The sequence below is a fragment of the Carassius gibelio genome, chromosome A19 (assembly GCF_023724105.1).
Source record: "Carassius gibelio isolate Cgi1373 ecotype wild population from Czech Republic chromosome A19, carGib1.2-hapl.c, whole genome shotgun sequence".
Lineage (NCBI taxonomy): Eukaryota > Metazoa > Chordata > Actinopteri > Cypriniformes > Cyprinidae > Carassius > Carassius gibelio.
In genome coordinates this window covers 1,727,501-1,752,500 of record NC_068389.1, presented here as the reverse complement: position 1 = coordinate 1,752,500, position 25,000 = coordinate 1,727,501, and the positions used below count along the sequence as shown (strand labels likewise).

The window sequence follows — 25,000 nt, the reverse complement described above, 5'->3', positions numbered from 1 at the left end:
CCATCCATGTACTAACCTGGCCCAAACCTGCTTATATTCAGAGATCGGGCATTGACTCTATTTTTTGCCAAATTTATTATATACTAAGTGAAAAAATTCCAAAAGCTTTAAGCACCTGGTATTCCTAGGCGGTCTTTCAACCAAGTACTAACCAGACCTAAACCTGCTAAGATTCAGAGATCGGGCATTGACTCTATTTTTTTTTTTTTTTTGCAAGATTATTATATAATTTGTGAAAAATATCCAAAAAATTAAAGCACCTGGTATTCCCAGGCAGTCTCCCATCCATGTACTAACCTGGCCCAAACCTGCTTATATTCAGAGATCGGGCACTGACTCTATTTTTTGCCAAATTTATTATATACTAAGTGAAAAAATTCCAAAAGCTTAAAGCACCTGGTATTCCTTGGCGGTCTATCATTCAAGTACTAACCAGACCTTAACCTGCTAAGATTCAGAGATCGGGCATTGACTTCTTCTTCTGCACCTGATATTCCCAGGCAGTCTCCCATCCATGTACTAACCTGGCGCAAACCTGCTTATATTCAGAGATCGGGCATTGACTCTATTTTTTGGCAAAATTATTATATACTAAGTGAAAAATTTCAAAATAGCTTAGAGTACCTGGCATTCTCAGGCGGTCTCCCATCCAGGCACTAACCAGGCCCAAACCTGCTTAGCTTCCGAGATCAGACAAGATCGGGCATAGCCAGGCTGGTATGGCCATAAGCGAAGACTGCTGCAAAGAGAAGGCTATTTAAAGATCAGCCAATCTACTCGCCAGTACATTATAAAAGTAGGAAAGAAACCCCAAAAGCTTAAAGCACCTGGTATTCCCAGGCAGTCTCCCATCCATGTACTAACCTGGCCCAAACCTGCTTATATTCAGAGATCGGGCATTGACTCTATTTTTTGCCAAATTTATTATATACTAAGTGAAAAAATTCCAAAAGCTTAAAGCACCTGGTATTCCTTGGCGGTCTCTCATCCAAGTACTAACCAGACCTAAACCTGCTAAGATTCAGAGATCGGGCATTGACTCTTTTTTTTTTTTTTGCAAGATTATTATATAATTTGTGAAAAAAATCCAAAAATTTAAAGCACCTGGTATTCCCAGGCAGTCTCCCATCCATGTACTAACCTGGCCCAAACCTGCTTATATTCAGAGATCGGGCATTGACTCTATTTGTTGCCAAATTTATTATATACTAAGTGAAAAAATTCCAAAAGCTTAAAGCACCTGGTATTCCTTGGCGGTCTCTCATCCAAGTACTAACCAGACCTAAACCTGCTAAGATTCAGAGATCGGGCATTGACTCTTTTTTTTTTTTTTTTTTTTTTTGCAAGATTATTATATAATTCGTGAAAAATATCCAAAAATTTAAAGCACCTGATATTCCCAGGCAGTCTCCCATCCATGTACTAACCTGGCGCAAACCTGCTTATATTCAGAGATCGGGCATTGACTCTATTTTTTGGCAAAATTATTATATACTAAGTGAAAAATTTCAAAAAAGCTTACAGTACCTGGTATTCCCAGGCGGTCTCCCATCCAGGCACTAACCAGGCCCAAACCTGCTTAGCTTACGAGATCAGACAAGATCGGGCATAGCCAGGCTGGTATGGCCATAAGCGAAGACTGCTGCAAAGAGAAGGCTATTTAAAGATCAGCCAATCTACTCGCCAGTACATTATAAAAGTAGGAAAGAAACCCCAAAAGCTTAAAGCACCTGGTATTCCTAGGCGGTCTCTCATCCAAGTACTAACCTGGCCCAAACCTGCTTATATTCAGAGATCGGGCATTGACTCTATTTTTTGCCAAATTTATTATATACTAAGTGAAAAAATTCCAAAAGCTTAAAGCACCTGGTATTCCTTGGCGGTCTATCATTCAAGTACTAACCAGACCTTAACCTGCTAAGATTCAGAGATCGGGCATTGATTTCTTCTTTTTTTTTTTTTTGCAAGATTATTATATAATTCGTGAAAAATATCCAAAAATTTAAAGCACCTGGTATTCCCAGGCAGTCTCCCATCCATGTACTAACCTGGCCCAAACCTGCTTATATTCAGAGATCGGGCATTGACTCTATTTTTTGCCAAATTTATTATATACTAAGTGAAAAATTCCAAAAGCTTTAAGCACCTGGTATTCCTAGGCGGTCTTTCAACCAAGTACTAACCAGACCTAAACCTGCTAAGATTCAGAGATCGGGCATTGACTCTATTTTTTTTTTTTTTTTTTGCAAGATTATTATATAATTTGTGAAAAATATCCAAAAATTTAAAGCACCTGGCATTCCCAGGCAGTCTCCCATCCATGTACTAACCTGGCCCAAACCTGCTTATATTCAGAGATCGGGCACTGACACTATTTTTTGCCAAATTTATTATATACTAAGTGAAAAAATTCCAAAAGCTTAAAGCACCTGGTATTCCTTGGCGGTCTCTCATCCAAGTACTAACCAGACCTAAACCTGCTAAGATTCAGAGATCGGGCATTGACTCTTTTTTTTTTTTTTTTTTTTTTTTGCAAGATTATTATATAATTCGTGAAAAATATCCAAAAATTTAAAGCACCTGATATTCCCAGGCAGTCTCCCATCCATGTACTAACCTGGCGCAAACCTGCTTATATTCAGAGATCGGGCATTGACTCTATTTTTTGGCAAAATTATTATATACTAAGTGAAAAATTTCAAAATAGCTTAGAGTACCTGGCATTCCCAGGCGGTCTCCCATCCAGGCACTAACCAGGCCCAAACCTGCTTAGCTTCCGAGATCAGACAAGATCGGGCATAGCCAGGCTGGTATGGCCATAAGCGAAGACTGCTGCAAAGAGAAGGCTATTTAAAGATCAGCCAATCTACTCGCCAGTACATTATAAAAGTAGGAAAGAAACCCCAAAAGCTTAAAGCACCTGGTATTCCTAGGCGGTCTCTCATCCAAGTACTAACCTGGCCCAAACCTGCTTATATTCAGAGATCGGGCATTGACTCTAATTTTTGGCAAATTTATTATATACTAAGTGAAAAAATTCCAAAAGCTTAAAGCACCTGGTATTCCTTGGCGGTCTATCATTCAAGTACTAACCAGACCTTAACCTGCTAAGATTCAGAGATCGGGCATTGACTTCTTCTTTTTTTTTTTTTTTTTGCAAGATTATTATATAATTCGTGAAAAATATCCAAAAATTTAAAGCACCTGGTATTCCCAGGCAGTCTCCCATCCATGTACTAACCTGGCCCAAACCTGCTTATATTCAGAGATCGGGCATTGACTCTATTTTTTGCCAAATTTATTATATACTAAGTGAAAAAATTCCAAAAGCTTAAAGCACCTGGTATTCCTTGGCGGTCTCTCATCCAAGTACTAACTAGACCTAAACCTGCTAAAATTCAGAGATCGGGCATTGACTCTTTTTTTTTTTTTTTTTGCAAGATTATTATATAATTTGTGAAAAATATCCAAAAATTTAAAGCACCTGGTATTCCCAGGCAGTCTCCCATCCATGTACTAACCTGGCCCAAACCTGCTTATATTCAGAGATCGGGCATTGACTCTATTTTTTGCCAAATTTATTATATACTAAGTGAAAAAATTCCAAAAGCTTAAAGCACCTGGTATTCCTTGGCGGTCTCTCATCCAAGTACTAACCAGACCTAAACCTGCTAAGATTCAGAGATCGGGCATTGACTCTTTTTTTTTTTTTTTTTTTTTTTTTGCAAGATTATTATATAATTCGTGAAAAATATCCAAAAATTTAAAGCACCTGATATTCCCAGGCAGTCTCCCATCCATGTACTAACCTGGCGCAAACCTGCTTATATTCAGAGATCGGGCATTGACTCTATTTTTTGGCAAAATTATTATATACTAAGTGAAAAATTTCAAAAAAGCTTAGAGTACCTGGCATTCTCAGGCAGTCTCCCATCCAGGCACTAACCAGGCACAAACCTGCTTAGCTTCCGAGATCAGACAAGATCGGGCATAGCCAGGCTGGTATGGCCCTAAGCGAAGACTGCTGCAAAGAGAAGGCTATTTAAAGATCAGCCAATCTACTCGCCAGTACATTATAAAAGTAGGAAAGAAACCCCAAAAGCTTAAAGCACCTGGTATTCCTAGGCGGTCTCTCATCCAAGTACTAACCTGGCCCAAACCTGCTTTTGTTCAGAGATCGGGCATTGACTCTATTTTTTGCCAAATTTATTATATACTAAGTGAAAAAATTCCAAAAGCTTAAAGCACCTGGTATTCCTTGGCGGTCTATCATTCAAGTACTAACCAGACCTTAACCTGCTAAGATTCAGAGATCGGGCATTGACTTCTTCTTTTTTTTTTTTTGCAAGATTATTATATAATTCGTGAAAAATATCCAAAAATTTAAAGCACCTGGTATTCCCAGGCAGTCTCCCATCCATGTACTAACCTGGCCCAAACCTGCTTATATTCAGAGATCGGGCATTGACTCTATTTTTTGCCAAATTTATTATATACTAAGTGAAAAAATTCCAAAAGCTTTAAGCACCTGGTATTCCTAGGCGGTCTTTCAACCAAGTACTAACCAGACCTAAACCTGCTAAGATTCAGAGATCGGGCATTGACTCTATTTTTTTTTTTTTTTTGCAAGATTATTATATAATTTGTGAAAAATATCCAAAAAATTAAAGCACCTGGTATTCCCAGGCAGTCTCCCATCCATGTACTAACCTGGCCCAAACCTGCTTATATTCAGAGATCGGGCACTGACTCTATTTTTTGCCAAATTTATTATATACTAAGTGAAAAAATTCCAAAAGCTTAAAGCACCTGGTATTCCTTGGCGGTCTATCATTCAAGTACTAACCAGACCTTAACCTGCTAAGATTCAGAGATCGGGCATTGACTTCTTCTTCTGCACCTGATATTCCCAGGCAGTCTCCCATCCATGTACTAACCTGGCGCAAACCTGCTTATATTCAGAGATCGGGCATTGACTCTATTTTTTGGCAAAATTATTATATACTAAGTGAAAAATTTCAAAATAGCTTAGAGTACCTGGCATTCTCAGGCGGTCTCCCATCCAGGCACTAACCAGGCCCAAACCTGCTTAGCTTCCGAGATCAGACAAGATCGGGCATAGCCAGGCTGGTATGGCCATAAGCGAAGACTGCTCCAAAGAGAAGGCTATTTAAAGATCAGCCAATCTACTCGCCAGTACATTATAAAAGTAGGAAAGAAACCCCAAAAGCTTAAAGCACCTGGTATTCCCAGGCAGTCTCCCATCCATGTACTAACCTGGCCCAAACCTGCTTATATTCAGAGATCGGGCATTGACTCTATTTTTTGCCAAATTTATTATATACTAAGTGAAAAAATTCCAAAAGCTTAAAGCACCTGGTATTCCTTGGCGGTCTCTCATCCAAGTACTAACCAGACCTAAACCTGCTAAGATTCAGAGATCGGGCATTGACTCTTTTTTTTTTTTTTGCAAGATTATTATATAATTTGTGAAAAAAATCCAAAAATTTAAAGCACCTGGTATTCCCAGGCAGTCTCCCATCCATGTACTAACCTGGCCCAAACCTGCTTATATTCAGAGATCGGGCATTGACTCTATTTGTTGCCAAATTTATTATATACTAAGTGAAAAAATTCCAAAAGCTTAAAGCACCTGGTATTCCTTGGCGGTCTCTCATCCAAGTACTAACCAGACCTAAACCTGCTAAGATTCAGAGATCGGGCATTGACTCTTTTTTTTTTTTTTTTTTTTTTTTTGCAAGATTATTATATAATTCGTGAAAAATATCCAAAAATTTAAAGCACCTGATATTCCCAGGCAGTCTCCCATCCATGTACTAACCTGGCGCAAACCTGCTTATATTCAGAGATCGGGCATTGACTCTATTTTTTGGCAAAATTATTATATACTAAGTGAAAAATTTCAAAAAAGCTTACAGTACCTGGTATTCCCAGGCGGTCTCCCATCCAGGCACTAACCAGGCCCAAACCTGCTTAGCTTACGAGATCAGACAAGATCGGGCATAGCCAGGCTGGTATGGCCATAAGCGAAGACTGCTGCAAAGAGAAGGCTATTTAAAGATCAGCCAATCTACTCGCCAGTACATTATAAAAGTAGGAAAGAAACCCCAAAAGCTTAAAGCACCTGGTATTCCTAGGCGGTCTCTCATCCAAGTACTAACCTGGCCCAAACCTGCTTATATTCAGAGATCGGGCATTGACTCTAATTTTTGGCAAATTTATTATATACTAAGTGAAAAAATTCCAAAAGCTTAAAGCACCTGGTATTCCTTGGCGGTCTATCATTCAAGTACTAACCAGACCTTAACCTGCTAAGATTCAGAGATCGGGCATTGACTTCTTCTTTTTTTTTTTTTTTTTTGCAAGATTATTATATAATTCGTGAAAAATATCCAAAAATTTAAAGCACCTGGTATTCCCAGGCAGTCTCCCATCCATGTACTAACCTGGCCCAAACCTGCTTATATTCAGAGATCGGGCATTGACTCTATTTTTTGCCAAATTTATTATATACTAAGTGAAAAAATTCCAAAAGCTTAAAGCACCTGGTATTCCTTGGCGGTCTCTCATCCAAGTACTAACTAGACCTAAACCTGCTAAAATTCAGAGATCGGGCATTGACTCTTTTTTTTTTTTTTTTTGCAAGATTATTATATAATTTGTGAAAAATATCCAAAAATTTAAAGCACCTGGTATTCCCAGGCAGTCTCCCATCCATGTACTAACCTGGCCCAAACCTGCTTATATTCAGAGATCGGGCATTGACTCTATTTTTTGCCAAATTTATTATATACTAAGTGAAAAAATTCCAAAAGCTTAAAGCACCTGGTATTCCTTGGCGGTCTCTCATCCAAGTACTAACCAGACCTAAACCTGCTAAGATTCAGAGATCGGGCATTGACTCTTTTTTTTTTTTTTTTTTTTTTTTTGCAAGATTATTATATAATTCGTGAAAAATATCCAAAAATTTAAAGCACCTGATATTCCCAGGCAGTCTCCCATCCATGTACTAACCTGGCGCAAACCTGCTTATATTCAGAGATCGGGCATTGACTCTATTTTTTGGCAAAATTATTATATACTAAGTGAAAAATTTCAAAAAAGCTTAGAGTACCTGGCATTCTCAGGCAGTCTCCCATCCAGGCACTAACCAGGCACAAACCTGCTTAGCTTCCGAGATCAGACAAGATCGGGCATAGCCAGGCTGGTATGGCCCTAAGCGAAGACTGCTGCAAAGAGAAGGCTATTTAAAGATCAGCCAATCTACTCGCCAGTACATTATAAAAGTAGGAAAGAAACCCCAAAAGCTTAAAGCACCTGGTATTCCTAGGCGGTCTCTCATCCAAGTACTAACCTGGCCCAAACCTGCTTTTGTTCAGAGATCGGGCATTGACTCTATTTTTTGCCAAATTTATTATATACTAAGTGAAAAAATTCCAAAAGCTTAAAGCACCTGGTATTCCTTGGCGGTCTATCATTCAAGTACTAACCAGACCTTAACCTGCTAAGATTCAGAGATCGGGCATTGACTTCTTCTTTTTTTTTTTTTTGCAAGATTATTATATAATTCGTGAAAAATATCCAAAAATTTAAAGCACCTGGTATTCCCAGGCAGTCTCCCATCCATGTACTAACCTGGCCCAAACCTGCTTATATTCAGAGATCGGGCATTGACTCTATTTTTTGCCAAATTTATTATATACTAAGTGAAAAAATTCCAAAAGCTTTAAGCACCTGGTATTCCTAGGCGGTCTTTCAACCAAGTACTAACCAGACCTAAACCTGCTAAGATTCAGAGATCGGGCATTGACTCTATTTTTTTTTTTTTTTTGCAAGATTATTATATAATTTGTGAAAAATATCCAAAAAATTAAAGCACCTGGTATTCCCAGGCAGTCTCCCATCCATGTACTAACCTGGCCCAAACCTGCTTATATTCAGAGATCGGGCACTGACTCTATTTTTTGCCAAATTTATTATATACTAAGTGAAAAAATTCCAAAAGCTTAAAGCACCTGGTATTCCTTGGCGGTCTATCATTCAAGTACTAACCAGACCTTAACCTGCTAAGATTCAGAGATCGGGCATTGACTTCTTCTTCTGCACCTGATATTCCCAGGCAGTCTCCCATCCATGTACTAACCTGGCGCAAACCTGCTTATATTCAGAGATCGGGCATTGACTCTATTTTTTGGCAAAATTATTATATACTAAGTGAAAAATTTCAAAATAGCTTAGAGTACCTGGCATTCTCAGGCGGTCTCCCATCCAGGCACTAACCAGGCCCAAACCTGCTTAGCTTCCGAGATCAGACAAGATCGGGCATAGCCAGGCTGGTATGGCCATAAGCGAAGACTGCTGCAAAGAGAAGGCTATTTAAAGATCAGCCAATCTACTCGCCAGTACATTATAAAAGTAGGAAAGAAACCCCAAAAGCTTAAAGCACCTGGTATTCCCAGGCAGTCTCCCATCCATGTACTAACCTGGCCCAAACCTGCTTATATTCAGAGATCGGGCATTGACTCTATTTTTTGCCAAATTTATTATATACTAAGTGAAAAAATTCCAAAAGCTTAAAGCACCTGGTATTCCTTGGCGGTCTCTCATCCAAGTACTAACCAGACCTAAACCTGCTAAGATTCAGAGATCGGGCATTGACTCTTTTTTTTTTTTTTGCAAGATTATTATATAATTTGTGAAAAAAATCCAAAAATTTAAAGCACCTGGTATTCCCAGGCAGTCTCCCATCCATGTACTAACCTGGCCCAAACCTGCTTATATTCAGAGATCGGGCATTGACTCTATTTGTTGCCAAATTTATTATATACTAAGTGAAAAAATTCCAAAAGCTTAAAGCACCTGGTATTCCTTGGCGGTCTCTCATCCAAGTACTAACCAGACCTAAACCTGCTAAGATTCAGAGATCGGGCATTGACTCTTTTTTTTTTTTTTTTTTTTTTTTTGCAAGATTATTATATAATTCGTGAAAAATATCCAAAAATTTAAAGCACCTGATATTCCCAGGCAGTCTCCCATCCATGTACTAACCTGGCGCAAACCTGCTTATATTCAGAGATCGGGCATTGACTCTATTTTTTGGCAAAATTATTATATACTAAGTGAAAAATTTCAAAAAAGCTTACAGTACCTGGTATTCCCAGGCGGTCTCCCATCCAGGCACTAACCAGGCCCAAACCTGCTTAGCTTACGAGATCAGACAAGATCGGGCATAGCCAGGCTGGTATGGCCATAAGCGAAGACTGCTGCAAAGAGAAGGCTATTTAAAGATCAGCCAATCTACTCGCCAGTACATTATAAAAGTAGGAAAGAAACCCCAAAAGCTTAAAGCACCTGGTATTCCTAGGCGGTCTCTCATCCAAGTACTAACCTGGCCCAAACCTGCTTATATTCAGAGATCGGGCATTGACTCTATTTTTTGCCAAATTTATTATATACTAAGTGAAAAAATTCCAAAAGCTTAAAGCACCTGGTATTCCTTGGCGGTCTATCATTCAAGTACTAACCAGACCTTAACCTGCTAAGATTCAGAGATCGGGCATTGATTTCTTCTTTTTTTTTTTTTGCAAGATTATTATATAATTCGTGAAAAATATCCAAAAATTTAAAGCACCTGGTATTCCCAGGCAGTCTCCCATCCATGTACTAACCTGGCCCAAACCTGCTTATATTCAGAGATCGGGCATTGACTCTATTTTTTGCCAAATTTATTATATACTAAGTGAAAAATTCCAAAAGCTTTAAGCACCTGGTATTCCTAGGCGGTCTTTCAACCAAGTACTAACCAGACCTAAACCTGCTAAGATTCAGAGATCGGGCATTGACTCTATTTTTTTTTTTTTTTTTGCAAGATTATTATATAATTTGTGAAAAATATCCAAAAATTTAAAGCACCTGGCATTCCCAGGCAGTCTCCCATCCATGTACTAACCTGGCCCAAACCTGCTTATATTCAGAGATCGGGCACTGACTCTATTTTTTGCCAAATTTATTATATACTAAGTGAAAAAATTCCAAAAGCTTAAAGCACCTGGTATTCCTTGGCGGTCTCTCATCCAAGTACTAACCAGACCTAAACCTGCTAAGATTCAGAGATCGGGCATTGACTCTTTTTTTTTTTTTGCAAGATTATTATATAATTTGTGAAAAAAATCCAAAAATTTAAAGCACCTGGTATTCCCAGGCAGTCTCCCATCCATGTACTAACCTGGCCCAAACCTGCTTATATTCAGAGATCGGGCATTGACTCTATTTGTTGCCAAATTTATTATATACTAAGTGAAAAAATTCCAAAAGCTTAAAGCACCTGGTATTCCTTGGCGGTCTCTCATCCAAGTACTAACCAGACCTAAACCTGCTAAGATTCAGAGATCGGGCATTGACTCTTTTTTTTTTTTTTTTTTTTTTTTTTTGCAAGATTATTATATAATTCGTGAAAAATATCCAAAAATTTAAAGCACCTGATATTCCCAGGCAGTCTCCCATCCATGTACTAACCTGGCGCAAACCTGCTTATATTCAGAGATCGGGCATTGACTCTATTTTTTGGCAAAATTATTATATACTAAGTGAAAAATTTCAAAAAAGCTTACAGTACCTGGTATTCCCAGGCGGTCTCCCATCCAGGCACTAACCAGGCCCAAACCTGCTTAGCTTACGAGATCAGACAAGATCGGGCATAGCCAGGCTGGTATGGCCATAAGCGAAGACTGCTGCAAAGAGAAGGCTATTTAAAGATCAGCCAATCTACTCGCCAGTACATTATAAAAGTAGGAAAGAAACCCCAAAAGCTTAAAGCACCTGGTATTCCTAGGCGGTCTCTCATCCAAGTACTAACCTGGCCCAAACCTGCTTATATTCAGAGATCGGGCATTGACTCTATTTTTTGCCAAATTTATTATATACTAAGTGAAAAAATTCCAAAAGCTTAAAGCACCTGGTATTCCTTGGCGGTCTATCATTCAAGTACTAACCAGACCTTAACCTGCTAAGATTCAGAGATCGGGCATTGATTTCTTCTTTTTTTTTTTTTGCAAGATTATTATATAATTCGTGAAAAATATCCAAAAATTTAAAGCACCTGGTATTCCCAGGCAGTCTCCCATCCATGTACTAACCTGGCCCAAACCTGCTTATATTCAGAGATCGGGCATTGACTCTATTTTTTGCCAAATTTATTATATACTAAGTGAAAAATTCCAAAAGCTTTAAGCACCTGGTATTCCTAGGCGGTCTTTCAACCAAGTACTAACCAGACCTAAACCTGCTAAGATTCAGAGATCGGGCATTGACTCTATTTTTTTTTTTTTTTTTGCAAGATTATTATATAATTTGTGAAAAATATCCAAAAATTTAAAGCACCTGGCATTCCCAGGCAGTCTCCCATCCATGTACTAACCTGGCCCAAACCTGCTTATATTCAGAGATCGGGCACTGACTCTATTTTTTGCCAAATTTATTATATACTAAGTGAAAAAATTCCAAAAGCTTAAAGCACCTGGTATTCCTTGGCGGTCTCTCATCCAAGTACTAACCAGACCTAAACCTGCTAAGATTCAGAGATCGGGCATTGACTCTTTTTTTTTTTTTGCAAGATTATTATATAATTCGTGAAAAATATCCAAAAATTTAAAGCACCTGATATTCCCAGGCAGTCTCCCATCCATGTACTAACCTGGCGCAAACCTGCTTATATTCAGAGATCGGGCATTGACTCTATTTTTTGGCAAAATTATTATATACTAAGTGAAAAATTTCAAAATAGCTTAGAGTACCTGGCATTCCCAGGCGGTCTCCCATCCAGGCACTAACCAGGCCCAAACCTGCTTAGCTTCCGAGATCAGACAAGATCGGGCATAGCCAGGCTGGTATGGCCATAAGCGAAGACTGCTGCAAAGAGAAGGCTATTTAAAGATCAGCCAATCTACTCGCCAGTACATTATAAAAGTAGGAAAGAAACCCCAAAAGCTTAAAGCACCTGGTATTCCTAGGCGGTCTCTCATCCAAGTACTAACCTGGCCCAAACCTGCTTATATTCAGAGATCGGGCATTGACTCTATTTTTTGGCAAATTTATTATATACTAAGTGAAAAAATTCCAAAAGCTTAAAGCACCTGGTATTCCTTGGCGGTCTATCATTCAAGTACTAACCAGACCTTAACCTGCTAAGATTCAGAGATCGGGCATTGACTTCTTCTTTTTTTTTTTTTTTTTGCAAGATTATTATATAATTCGTGAAAAATATCCAAAAATTTAAAGCACCTGATATTCCCAGGCAGTCTCCCATCCATGTACTAACCTGGCGCAAACCTGCTTATATTCAGAGATCGGGCATTGACTCTATTTTTTGGCAAAATTATTATATACTAAGTGAAAAATTTCAAAAAAGCTTAGAGTACCTGGCATTCTCAGGCGGTCTCCCATCCAGGCACTAACCAGGCACAAACCTGCTTAGCTTCCGAGATCAGACAAGATCGGGCATAGCCAGGCTGGTATGGCCCTAAGCGAAGACTGCTGCAAAGAGAAGGCTATTTAAAGATCAGCCAATCTACTCGCCAGTACATTATAAAAGTAGGAAAGAAACCCCAAAAGCTTAAAGCACCTGGTATTCCTAGGCGGTCTCTCATCCAAGTACTAACCTGGCCCAAACCTGCTTTTGTTCAGAGATCGGGCATTGACTCTATTTTTTGCCAAATTTATTATATACTAAGTGAAAAAATTCCAAAAGCTTAAAGCACCTGGTATTCCTTGGCGGTCTATCATTCAAGTACTAACCAGACCTTAACCTGCTAAGATTCAGAGATCGGGCATTGACTTCTTCTTTTTTTTTTTTTTTGCAAGATTATTATATAATTCGTGAAAAATATCCAAAAATTTAAAGCACCTGGTATTCCCAGGCAGTCTCCCATCCATGTACTAACCTGGCCCAAACCTGCTTATATTCAGAGATCGGGCATTGACTCTATTTTTTGCCAAATTTATTATATACTAAGTGAAAAAATTCCAAAAGCTTTAAGCACCTGGTATTCCTAGGCGGTCTTTCAACCAAGTACTAACCAGACCTAAACCTGCTAAGATTCAGAGATCGGGCATTGACTCTATTTTTTTTTTTTTTTTGCAAGATTATTATATAATTTGTGAAAAATATCCAAAAATTTAAAGCACCTGGTATTCCCAGGCAGTCTCCCATCCATGTACTAACCTGGCCCAAACCTGCTTATATTCAGAGATCGGGCACTGACTCTATTTTTTGCCAAATTTATTATATACTAAGTGAAAAAATTCCAAAAGCTTAAAGCACCTGGTATTCCTTGGCGGTCTATCATTCAAGTACTAACCAGACCTTAACCTGCTAAGATTCAGAGATCGGGCATTGACTTCTTCTTCTGCACCTGATATTCCCAGGCAGTCTCCCATCCATGTACTAACCTGGCGCAAACCTGCTTATATTCAGAGATCGGGCATTGACTCTATTTTTTGGCAAAATTATTATATACTAAGTGAAAAATTTCAAAATAGCTTAGAGTACCTGGCATTCTCAGGCGGTCTCCCATCCAGGCACTAACCAGGTCCAAACCTGCTTAGCTTCCGAGATCAGACAAGATCGGGCATAGCCAGGCTGGTATGGCCATAAGCGAAGACTGCTGCAAAGAGAAGGCTATTTAAAGATCAGCCAATCTACTCGCCAGTACATTATAAAAGTAGGAAAGAAACCCCAAAAGCTTAAAGCACCTGGTATTCCCAGGCAGTCTCCCATCCATGTACTAACCTGGCCCAAACCTGCTTATATTCAGAGATCGGGCATTGACTCTATTTTTTGCCAAATTTATTATATACTAAGTGAAAAAATTCCAAAAGCTTAAAGCACCTGGTATTCCTTGGCGGTCTCTCATCCAAGTACTAACCAGACCTAAACCTGCTAAGATTCAGAGATCGGGCATTGACTCTTTTTTTTTTTTTTTGCAAGATTATTATATAATTTGTGAAAAAAATCCAAAAATTTAAAGCACCTGGTATTCCCAGGCAGTCTCCCATCCATGTACTAACCTGGCCCAAACCTGCTTATATTCAGAGATCGGGCATTGACTCTATTTGTTGCCAAATTTATTATATACTAAGTGAAAAAATTCCAAAAGCTTAAAGCACCTGGTATTCCTTGGCGGTCTCTCATCCAAGTACTAACCAGACCTAAACCTGCTAAGATTCAGAGATCGGGCATTGACTCTTTTTTTTTTTTTTTTTTTTTTTTTGCAAGATTATTATATAATTCGTGAAAAATATCCAAAAATTTAAAGCACCTGATATTCCCAGGCAGTCTCCCATCCATGTACTAACCTGGCGCAAACCTGCTTATATTCAGAGATCGGGCATTGACTCTATTTTTTGGCAAAATTATTATATACTAAGTGAAAAATTTCAAAAAAGCTTACAGTACCTGGTATTCCCAGGCGGTCTCCCATCCAGGCACTAACCAGGCCCAAACCTGCTTAGCTTACGAGATCAGACAAGATCGTGCATAGCCAGGCTGGTATGGCCATAAGCGAAGACTGCTGCAAAGAGAAGGCTATTTAAAGATCAGCCAATCTACTCGCCAGTACATTATAAAAGTAGGAAAGAAACCCCAAAAGCTTAAAGCACCTGGTATTCCTAGGCGGTCTCTCATCCAAGTACTAACCTGGCCCAAACCTGCTTATATTCAGAGATCGGGCATTGACTCTATTTTTTGCCAAATTTATTATATACTAAGTGAAAAAATTCCAAAAGCTTAAAGCACCTGGTATTCCTTGGCGGTCTATCATTCAAGTACTAACCAGACCTTAACCTGCTAAGATTCAGAGATCGGGCATTGATTTCTTCTTTTTTTTTTTTGCAAGATTATTATATAATTCGTGAAAAATATCCAAAAATTTAAAGCACCTGGTATTCCCAGGCAGTCTCCCATCCATGTACTAACCTGGCCCAAACCTGCTTATATTCAGAGATCGGGCATTGACTCTATTTTTTGCCAAATTTATTATATACTAAGTGAAAAATTCCAAAAGCTTTAAGCACCTGGTATTCCTAGGCGGTCTTTCAACCAAGTACTAACCAGACCTAAACCTGCTAAGATTCAGAGATCGGGCATTGACTCTATTTTTTTTTTTTTTTTGCAAGATTATTATATAATTTGTGAAGAATATCCAAAAATTTAAAGCACCTGGCATTCCCAGGCAGTCTCCCATCCATGTACTAACCTGGCCCAAACCTGCTTATATTCAGAGATCGGGCACTGACTCTATTTTTTGCCAAATTTATTATATACTAAGTGAAAAAATTCCAAAAGCTTAAAGCACCTGGTATTCCTTGGCGGTCTCTCATCCAAGTACTAACCAGACCTAAACCTGCTAAGATTCAGAGATCGGGCATTGACTCTTTTTTTTTTTTTTTTTTTTGCAAGATTATTATATAATTCGTGAAAAATATCCAAAAATTTAAAGCACCTGATATTCCCAGGCAGTCTCCCATCCATGTACTAACCTGGCGCAAACCTGCTTATATTCAGAGATCGGGCATTGACTCTATTTTTTGGCAAAATTATTATATACTAAGTGAAAAATTTCAAAATAGCTTAGAGTACTTGGCATTCCCAGGCGGTCTCCCATCCAGGCACTAACCAGGCCCAAACCTGCTTAGCTTCCGAGATCAGACAAGATCGGGCATAGCCAGGCTGGTATGGCCATAAGCGAAGACTGCTGCAAAGAGAAGGCTATTTAAAGATCAGCCAATCTACTCGCCAGTACATTATAAAAGTAGGAAAGAAACCCCAAAAGCTTAAAGCACCTGGTATTCCTAGGCGGTCTCTCATCCAAGTACTAACCTGGCCCAAACCTGCTTATATTCAGAGATCGGGCATTGACTCTATTTTTTGGCAAATTTATTATATACTAAGTGAAAAAATTCCAAAAGCTTAAAGCACCTGGTATTCCTTGGCGGTCTATCATTCAAGTACTAACCAGACCTTAACCTGCTAAGATTCAGAGATCGGGCATTGACTTCTTCTTTTTTTTTTTTTTTTTGCAAGATTATTATATAATTCGTGAAAAATATCCAAAAATTTAAAGCACCTGATATTCCCAGGCAGTCTCCCATCCATGTACTAACCTGGCGCAAACCTGCTTATATTCAGAGATCGGGCATTGACTCTATTTTTTGGCAAAATTATTATATACTAAGTGAAAAATTTCAAAAAAGCTTAGAGTACCTGGCATTCTCAGGCGGTCTCCCATCCAGGCACTAACCAGGCACAAACCTGCTTAGCTTCTGAGATCAGACAAGATCGGGCATAGCCAGGCTGGTATGGCCCTAAGCGAAGACTGCTGCAAAGAGAAGGCTATTTAAAGATCAGCCAATCTACTCGCCAGTACATTATAAAAGTAGGAAAGAAACCCCAAAAGCTTAAAGCACCTGGTATTCCTAGGCGGTCTCTCATCCAAGTACTAACCTGGCCCAAACCTGCTTTTGTTCAGAGATCGGGCATTGACTCTATTTTTTGCCAAATTTATTATATACTAAGTGAAAAAATTCCAAAAGCTTAAAGCACCTGGTATTCCTTGGCGGTCTATCATTCAAGTACTAACCAGACCTTAACCTGCTAAGATTCAGAGATCGGGCATTGACTTCTTCTTTTTTTTTTTTTTTGCAAGATTATTATATAATTCGTGAAAAATATCCAAAAATTTAAAGCACCTGGTATTCCCAGGCAGTCTCCCATCCATGTACTAACCTGGCCCAAACCTGCTTATATTCAGAGATCGGGCATTGACTCTATTTTTTGCCAAATTTATTATATACTAAGTGAAAAAATTCCAAAAGCTTTAAGCACCTGGTATTCCTAGGCGGTCTTTCAACCAAGTACTAACCAGACCTAAACCTGCTAAGATTCAGAGATCGGGCATTGACTCTATTTTTTTTTTTTTTTTGCAAGATTATTATATAATTTGTGAAAAATATCCAAAAATTTAAAGCACCTGGTATTCCCAGGCAGTCTCCCATCCATGTACTAACCTGGCCCAAACCTGCTTATATTCAGAGATCGGGCACTGACTCTATTTTTTGCCAAATTTATTATATACTAAGTGAAAAAATTCCAAAAGCTTAAAGCACCTGGTATTCCTTGGCGGTCTATCATTCAAGTACTAACCAGACCTTAACCTGCTAAGATTCAGAGATCGGGCATTGACTTCTTCTTCTGCACCTGATATTCCCAGGCAGTCTCCCATCCATGTACTAACCTGGCGCAAACCTGCTTATATTCAGAGATCGGGCATTGACTCTATTTTTTGGCAAAATTATTATATACTAAGTGAAAAATTTCAAAATAGCTTAGAGTACCTGGCATTCTCAGGCGGTCTCCCATCCAGGCACTAACCAGGCCCAAACCTGCTTAGCTTCCGAGATCAGACAAGATCGGGCATAGCCAGGCTGGTATGGCCATAAGCGAAGACTGCTGCAAAGAGAAGGCTATTTAAAGATCAGCCAATCTACTCGCCAGTACATTATAAAAGTAGGAAAGAAACCCCAAAAGCTTAAAGCACCTGGTATTCCCAGGCAGTCTCCCATCCATGTACTAACCTGGCCCAAACCTGCTTATATTCAGAGATCGGGCATTGACTCTATTTTTTGCCAAATTTATTATATACTAAGTGAAAAAATTCCAAAAGCTTAAAGCACCTGGTATTCCTTGGCGGTCTCTCATCCAAGTACTAACCAGACCTAAACCTGCTAAGATTCAGAGATCGGGCATTGACTCTTTTTTTTTTTTTTTTGCAAGATTATTATATAATTTGTGAAAAAAATCCAAAAATTTAAAGCACCTGGTATTCCCAGGCAGTCTCCCATCCATGTACTAACCTGGCCCAAACCTGCTTATATTCAGAGATCGGGCATTGACTCTATTTGTTGCCAAATTTATTATATACTAAGTGAAAAAATTCCAAAAGCTTAAAGCACCTGGTATTCCTTGGCGGTCTCTCATCCAAGTACTAACCAGACCTAAACCTGCTAAGATTCAGAGATCGGGCATTGACTCTTTTTTTTTTTTTTTTTTTTTTTTTTGCAAGATTATTATATAATTCGTGAAAAATATCCAAAAATTTAAAGCACCTGATATTCCCAGGCAGTCTCCCATCCATGTACTAACCTGGCGCAAACCTGCTTATATTCAGAGATCGGGCATTGACTCTATTTTTTGGCAAAATTATTATATACTAAGTGAAAAATTTCAAAAAAGCTTACAGTACCTGGTATTCCCAGGCGGTCTCCCATCCAGGCACTAACCAGGCCCAAACCTGCTTAGCTTACGAGATCAGACAAGATCGGGCATAGCCAGGCTGGTATGGCCATAAGCGAAGACTGCTGCAAAGAGAAGGCTATTTAAAGATCAACCAATCTACTCGCCAGTACATTATAAAAGTAGGAAAGAAACCCCAAAAGCTTAAAGCACCTGGTATTCCTAGGCGGTCTCTCATCCAAGTACTAACCTGGCCCAAACCTGCTTATATTCAGAGATCGGGCATTGACTCTATTTTTTGCCAAATTTATTATATACTAAGTGAAAAAATTCCAAAAGCTTAAAGCACCTGGTATTCCTTGGCGGTCTATCATTCAAGTACTAACCAGACCTTAACCTGCTAAGATTCAGAGATCGGGCATTGATTTCTTCTTTTTTTTTTTTTGCAAGATTATTATATAATTCGTGAAAAATATCCAAAAATTTAAAGCACCTGGTATTCCCAGGCAGTCTCCCATCCATGTACTAACCTGGCCCAAACCTGCTTATATTCAGAGATCGGGCATTGACTCTATTTTTTGCCAAATTTATTATATACTAAGTGAAAAATTCCAAAAGCTTTAAGCACCTGGTATTCCTAGGCGGTCTTTCAACCAAGTACTAACCAGACCTAAACCTGCTAAGATTCAGAGATCGGGCATTGACTCTATTTTTTTTTTTTTTTTGCAAGATTATTATATAATTTGTGAAAAATATCCAAAAATTTAAAGCACCTGGCATTCCCAGGCAGTCTCCCATCCATGTACTAACCTGGCCCAAACCTGCTTATATTCAGAGATCGGGCACTGACTCTATTTTTTGCCAAATTTATTATATACTAAGTGAAAAAATTCCAAAAGCTTAAAGCACCTGGTATTCCTTGGCGGTCTCTCATCCAAGTACTAACCAGACCTAAACCTGCTAAGATTCAGAGATCGGGCATTGACTCTTTTTTTTTTTTTTTTTTTTTGCAAGATTATTATATAATTCGTGAAAAATATCCAAAAATTTAAAGCACCTGATATTCCCAGGCAGTCTCCCATCCATGTACTAACCTGGCGCAAACCTGCTTATATTCAGAGATCGGGCATTGACTCTATTTTTTGGCAAAATTATTATATACTAAGTGAAAAATTTCAAAATAGCTTAGAGTACCTGGCATTCCCAGGCGGTCTCCCATCCAGGCACTAACCAGGCCCAAACCTGCTTAGCTTCCGAGATCAGACAAGATCGGGCATAGCCAGGCTGGTATGGCCATAAGCGAAGACTGCTGCAAAGAGAAGGCTATTTAAAGATCAGCCAATCTACTCGCCAGTACATTATAAAAGTAGGAAAGAAACCCCAAAAGCTTAAAGCACCTGGTATTCCTAGGCGGTCTCTCATCCAAGTACTAACCTGGCCCAAACCTGCTTATATTCAGAGATCGGGCATTGACTCTATTTTTTGCCAAATTTATTATATACTAAGTGAAAAAATTCCAAAAGCTTAAAGCACCTGGTATTCCTTGGCGGTCTATCATTCAAGTACTAACCAGACCTTAACCTGCTAAGATTCAGAGATCGGGCATTGACTTCTTCTTTTTTTTTTTTTTTTTGCAAGATTATTATATAATTCGTGAAAAATATCCAAAAATTTAAAGCACCTGATATTCCCAGGCAGTCTCCCATCCATGTACTAACCTGGCGCAAACCTGCTTATATTCAGAGATCGGGCATTGATTCTATTTTTTGGCAAAATTATTATATACTAAGTGAAAAATTTCAAAAAAGCTTAGAGTACCTGGCATTCTCAGGCGGTCTCCCATCCAGGCACTAACCAGGCACAAACCTGCTTAGCTTCCGAGATCAGACAAGATCGGGCATAGCCAGGCTGGTATGGCCCTAAGCGAAGACTGCTGCAAAGAGAAGGCTATTTAAAGATCAGCCAATCTACTCGCCAGTACATTATAAAAGTAGGAAAGAAACCCCAAAAGCTTAAAGCACCTGGTATTCCTAGGCGGTCTCTCATCCAAGTACTAACCTGGCCCAAACCTGCTTTTGTTCAGAGATCGGGCATTGACTCTATTTTTTGCCAAATTTATTATATACTAAGTGAAAAAATTCCAAAAGCTTAAAGCACCTGGTATTCCTTGGCGGTCTATCATTCAAGTACTAACCAGACCTTAACCTGCTAAGATTCAGAGATCGGGCATTGACTTCTTCTTTTTTTTTTTTTTTGCAAGATTATTATATAATTCGTGAAAAATATCCAAAAATTTAAAGCACCTGGTATTCCCAGGCAGTCTCCCATCCATGTACTAACCTGGCCCAAACCTGCTTATATTCAGAGATCGGGCATTGACTCTATTTTTTGCCAAATTTATTATATACTAAGTGAAAAAATTCCAAAAGCTTTAAGCACCTGGTATTCCTAGGCGGTCTTTCAACCAAGTACTAACCAGACCTAAACCTGCTAAGATTCAGAGATCGGGCATTGACTCTATTTTTTTTTTTTTTTGCAAGATTATTATATAATTTGTGAAAAATATCCAAAAATTTAAAGCACCTGGTATTCCCAGGCAGTCTCCCATCCATGTACTAACCTGGCCCAAACCTGCTTATATTCAGAGATCGGGCACTGACTCTATTTTTTGCCAAATTTATTATATACTAAGTGAAAAAATTCCAAAAGCTTAAAGCACCTGGTATTCCTTGGCGGTCTATCATTCAAGTACTAACCAGACCTTAACCTGCTAAGATTCAGAGATCGGGCATTGACTTCTTCTTCTGCACCTGATATTCCCAGGCAGTCTCCCATCCATGTACTAACCTGGCGCAAACCTGCTTATATTCAGAGATCGGGCATTGACTCTATTTTTTGGCAAAATTATTATATACTAAGTGAAAAATTTCAAAATAGCTTAGAGTACCTGGCATTCTCAGGCGGTCTCCCATCCAGGCACTAACCAGGCCCAAACCTGCTTAGCTTCCGAGATCAGACAAGATCGGGCATAGCCAGGCTGGTATGGCCATAAGCGAAGACTGCTGCAAAGAGAAGGCTATTTAAAGATCAGCCAATCTACTCGCCAGTACATTATAAAAGTAGGAAAGAAACCCCAAAAGCTTAAAGCACCTGGTATTCCCAGGCAGTCTCCCATCCATGTACTAACCTGGCCCAAACCTGCTTATATTCAGAGATCGGGCATTGACTCTATTTTTTGCCAAATTTATTATATACTAAGTGAAAAAATTCCAAAAGCTTAAAGCACCTGGTATTCCTTGGCGGTCTCTCATCCAAGTACTAACCAGACCTAAACCTGCTAAGATTCAGAGATCGGGCATTGACTCTTTTTTTTTTTTTTTGCAAGATTATTATATAATTTGTGAAAAAAATCCAAAAATTTAAAGCACCTGGTATTCCCAGGCAGTCTCCCATCCATGTACTAACCTGGCCCAAACCTGCTTATATTCAGAGATCGGGCATTGACTCTATTTGTTGCCAAATTTATTATATACTAAGTGAAAAAATTCCAAAAGCTTAAAGCACCTGGTATTCCTTGGCGGTCTCTCATCCAAGTACTAACCAGACCTAAACCTGCTAAGATTCAGAGATCGGGCATTGACTCTTTTTTTTTTTTTTTTTTTTTTTTTGCAAGATTATTATATAATTCGTGAAAAATATCCAAAAATTTAAAGCACCTGATATTCCCAGGCAGTCTCCCATCCATGTACTAACCTGGCGCAAACCTGCTTATATTCAGAGATCGGGCATTGACTCTATTTTTTGGCAAAATTATTATATACTAAGTGAAAAATTTCAAAAAAGCTTACAGTACCTGGTATTCCCAGGCGGTCTCCCATCCAGGCACTAACCAGGCCCAAACCTGCTTAGCTTACGAGATCAGACAAGATCAGGCATAGCCAGGCTGGTATGGCCATAAGCGAAGACTGCTGCAAAGAGAAGGCTATTTAAAGATCAGCCAATCTACTCGCCAGTACATTATAAAAGTAGGAAAGAAACCCCAAAAGCTTAAAGCACCTGGTATTCCTAGGCGGTCTCTCATCCAAGTACTAACCTGGCCCAAACCTGCTTATATTCAGAGATCGGGCATTGACTCTATTTTTTGCCAAATTTATTATATACTAAGTGAAAAAATTCCAAAAGCTTAAAGCACCTGGTATTCCTTGGCGGTCTATCATTCAAGTACTAACCAGACCTTAACCTGCTAAGATTCAGAGATCGGGCATTGATTTCTTCTTTTTTTTTTTTTTGCAAGATTATTATATAATTCGTGAAAAATATCCAAAAATTTAAAGCACCTGGTATTCCCAGGCAGTCTCCCATCCATGTACTAACCTGGCCCAAACCTGCTTATATTCAGAGATCGGACATTGACTCTATTTTTTGCCAAATTTATTATATACTAAGTGAAAAATTCCAAAAGCTTTAAGCACCTGGTATTCCTAGGCGGTCTTTCAACCAAGTACTAACCAGACCTAAACCTGCTAAGATTCAGAGATCGGGCATTGACTCTATTTTTTTTTTTTTTTTTGCAAGATTATTATATAATTTGTGAAAAATATCCAAAAATTTAAAGCACCTGGCATTCCCAGGCAGTCTCCCATCCATGTACTAACCTGGCCCAAACCTGCTTATATTCAGAGATCGGGCACTGACTCTATTTTTTGCCAAATTTATTATATACTAAGTGAAAAAATTCCAAAAGCTTAAAGCACCTGGTATTCCTTGGCGGTCTCTCATCCAAGTACTAACCAGACCTAAACCTGCTAAGATTCAGAGATCGGGCATTGACTCTTTTTTTTTTTTTTTTTTTTTTGCAAGATTATTATATAATTCGTGAAAAATATCCAAAAATTTAAAGCACCTGATATTCCCAGGCAGTCTCCCATCCATGTACTAACCTGGCGCAAACCTGCTTATATTCAGAGATCGGGCATTGACTCTATTTTTTGGCAAAATTATTATATACTAAGTGAAAAATTTCAAAATAGCTTAGAGTACCTGGCATTCCCAGGCGGTCTCCCATCCAGGCACTAACCAGGCCCAAACCTGCTTAGCTTCCGAGATCAGACAAGATCGGGCATAGCCAGGCTGGTATGGCCATAAGCGAAGACTGCTGCAAAGAGAAGGCTATTTAAAGATCAGCCAATCTACTCGCCAGTACATTATAAAAGTAGGAAAGAAACCCCAAAAGCTTAAAGCACCTGGTATTCCTAGGCGGTCTCTCATCCAAGTACTAACCTGGCCCAAACCTGCTTATATTCAGAGATCGGGCATTGACTCTATTTTTTGGCAAATTTATTATATACTAAGTGAAAAAATTCCAAAAGCTTAAAGCACCTGGTATTCCTTGGCGGTCTATCATTCAAGTACTAACCAGACCTTAACCTGCTAAGATTCAGAGATCGGGCATTGACTTCTTCTTTTTTTTTTTTTTTTTTGCAAGATTATTATATAATTCGTGAAAAATATCCAAAAATTTAAAGCACCTGGTATTCCCAGGCAGTCTCCCATCCATGTACTAACCTGGCCCAAACCTGCTTATATTCAGAGATCGGGCATTGACTCTATTTTTTGCCAAATTTATTATATACTAAGTGAAAAAATTCCAAAAGCTTAAAGCACCTGGTATTCCTTGGCGGTCTCTCATCCAAGTACTAACTAGACCTAAACCTGCTAAAATTCAGAGATCGGGCATTGACTCTTTTTTTTTTTTTTTTTTGCAAGATTATTATATAATTTGTGAAAAATATCCAAAAATTTAAAGCACCTGGTATTCCCAGGCAGTCTCCCATCCATGTACTAACCTGGCCCAAACCTGCTTATATTCAGAGATCGGGCATTGACTCTATTTTTTGCCAAATTTATTATATACTAAGTGAAAAAATTCCAAAAGCTTAAAGCACCTGGTATTCCTTGGCGGTCTCTCATCCAAGTACTAACCAGACCTAAACCTGCTAAGATTCAGAGATCGGGCATTGACTCTTTTTTTTTTTTTTTTTTTTTTTTTGCAAGATTATTATATAATTCGTGAAAAATATCCAAAAATTTAAAGCACCTGATATTCCCAGGCAGTCTCCCATCCATGTACTAACCTGGCGCAAACCTGCTTATATTCAGAGATCGGGCATTGACTCTATTTTTTGGCAAAATTATTATATACTAAGTGAAAAATTTCAAAAAAGCTTAGAGTACCTGGCATTCTCAGGCGGTCTCCCATCCAGGCACTAACCAGGCACAAACCTGCTTAGCTTCCGAGATCAGACAAGATCGGGCATAGCCAGGCTGGTATGGCCCTAAGCGAAGACTGCTGCAAAGAGAAGGCTATTTAAAGATCAGCCAATCTACTCGCCAGTACATTATAAAAGTAGGAAAGAAACCCCAAAAGCTTAAAGCACCTGGTATTCCTAGGCGGTCTCTCATCCAAGTACTAACCTGGCCCAAACCTGCTTTTGTTCAGAGATCGGGCATTGACTCTATTTTTTGCCAAATTTATTATATACTAAGTGAAAAAATTCCAAAAGCTTAAAGCACCTGGTATTCCTTGGCGGTCTATCATTCAAGTACTAACCAGACCTTAACCTGCTAAGATTCAGAGATCGGGCATTGACTTCTTCTTTTTTTTTTTTTTTGCAAGATTATTATATAATTCGT

The 25,000-nt window shown here is 38.8% G+C and overlaps 1 protein-coding gene and 24 pseudogenes across 1 annotated transcript in view; all 25 read right to left on the bottom strand.

Moving 5' to 3' along the window:
- Positions 1 to 25,000, bottom strand: part of LOC127934946 (E3 SUMO-protein ligase ZBED1) — a 157,632-nt gene that overhangs the window by 26,063 nt on the left and 106,569 nt on the right. The window lies entirely within an intron of this gene.
- Positions 613 to 731, bottom strand: LOC127936648 (uncharacterized; annotated as a pseudogene).
- Positions 1,516 to 1,634, bottom strand: LOC127937918 (uncharacterized; annotated as a pseudogene).
- On the bottom strand, positions 2,706 to 2,824 carry LOC127936013 (uncharacterized; annotated as a pseudogene).
- LOC127937440 (uncharacterized) lies at positions 3,898 to 4,016 on the bottom strand (annotated as a pseudogene).
- On the bottom strand, positions 5,026 to 5,144 carry LOC127936647 (uncharacterized; annotated as a pseudogene).
- On the bottom strand, positions 5,931 to 6,049 carry LOC127937917 (uncharacterized; annotated as a pseudogene).
- LOC127937439 (uncharacterized) lies at positions 7,124 to 7,242 on the bottom strand (annotated as a pseudogene).
- On the bottom strand, positions 8,253 to 8,371 carry LOC127936646 (uncharacterized; annotated as a pseudogene).
- Positions 9,158 to 9,276, bottom strand: LOC127937916 (uncharacterized; annotated as a pseudogene).
- On the bottom strand, positions 10,625 to 10,743 carry LOC127937915 (uncharacterized; annotated as a pseudogene).
- LOC127936012 (uncharacterized) lies at positions 11,802 to 11,920 on the bottom strand (annotated as a pseudogene).
- On the bottom strand, positions 12,426 to 12,544 carry LOC127937048 (uncharacterized; annotated as a pseudogene).
- Positions 13,556 to 13,674, bottom strand: LOC127937076 (uncharacterized; annotated as a pseudogene).
- LOC127937807 (uncharacterized) lies at positions 14,462 to 14,580 on the bottom strand (annotated as a pseudogene).
- Positions 15,644 to 15,762, bottom strand: LOC127936868 (uncharacterized; annotated as a pseudogene).
- On the bottom strand, positions 16,268 to 16,386 carry LOC127937557 (uncharacterized; annotated as a pseudogene).
- On the bottom strand, positions 17,398 to 17,516 carry LOC127936645 (uncharacterized; annotated as a pseudogene).
- On the bottom strand, positions 18,306 to 18,424 carry LOC127937913 (uncharacterized; annotated as a pseudogene).
- LOC127936010 (uncharacterized) lies at positions 19,490 to 19,608 on the bottom strand (annotated as a pseudogene).
- LOC127937047 (uncharacterized) lies at positions 20,114 to 20,232 on the bottom strand (annotated as a pseudogene).
- On the bottom strand, positions 21,243 to 21,361 carry LOC127936644 (uncharacterized; annotated as a pseudogene).
- On the bottom strand, positions 22,149 to 22,267 carry LOC127936319 (uncharacterized; annotated as a pseudogene).
- On the bottom strand, positions 23,336 to 23,454 carry LOC127936009 (uncharacterized; annotated as a pseudogene).
- LOC127937046 (uncharacterized) lies at positions 24,530 to 24,648 on the bottom strand (annotated as a pseudogene).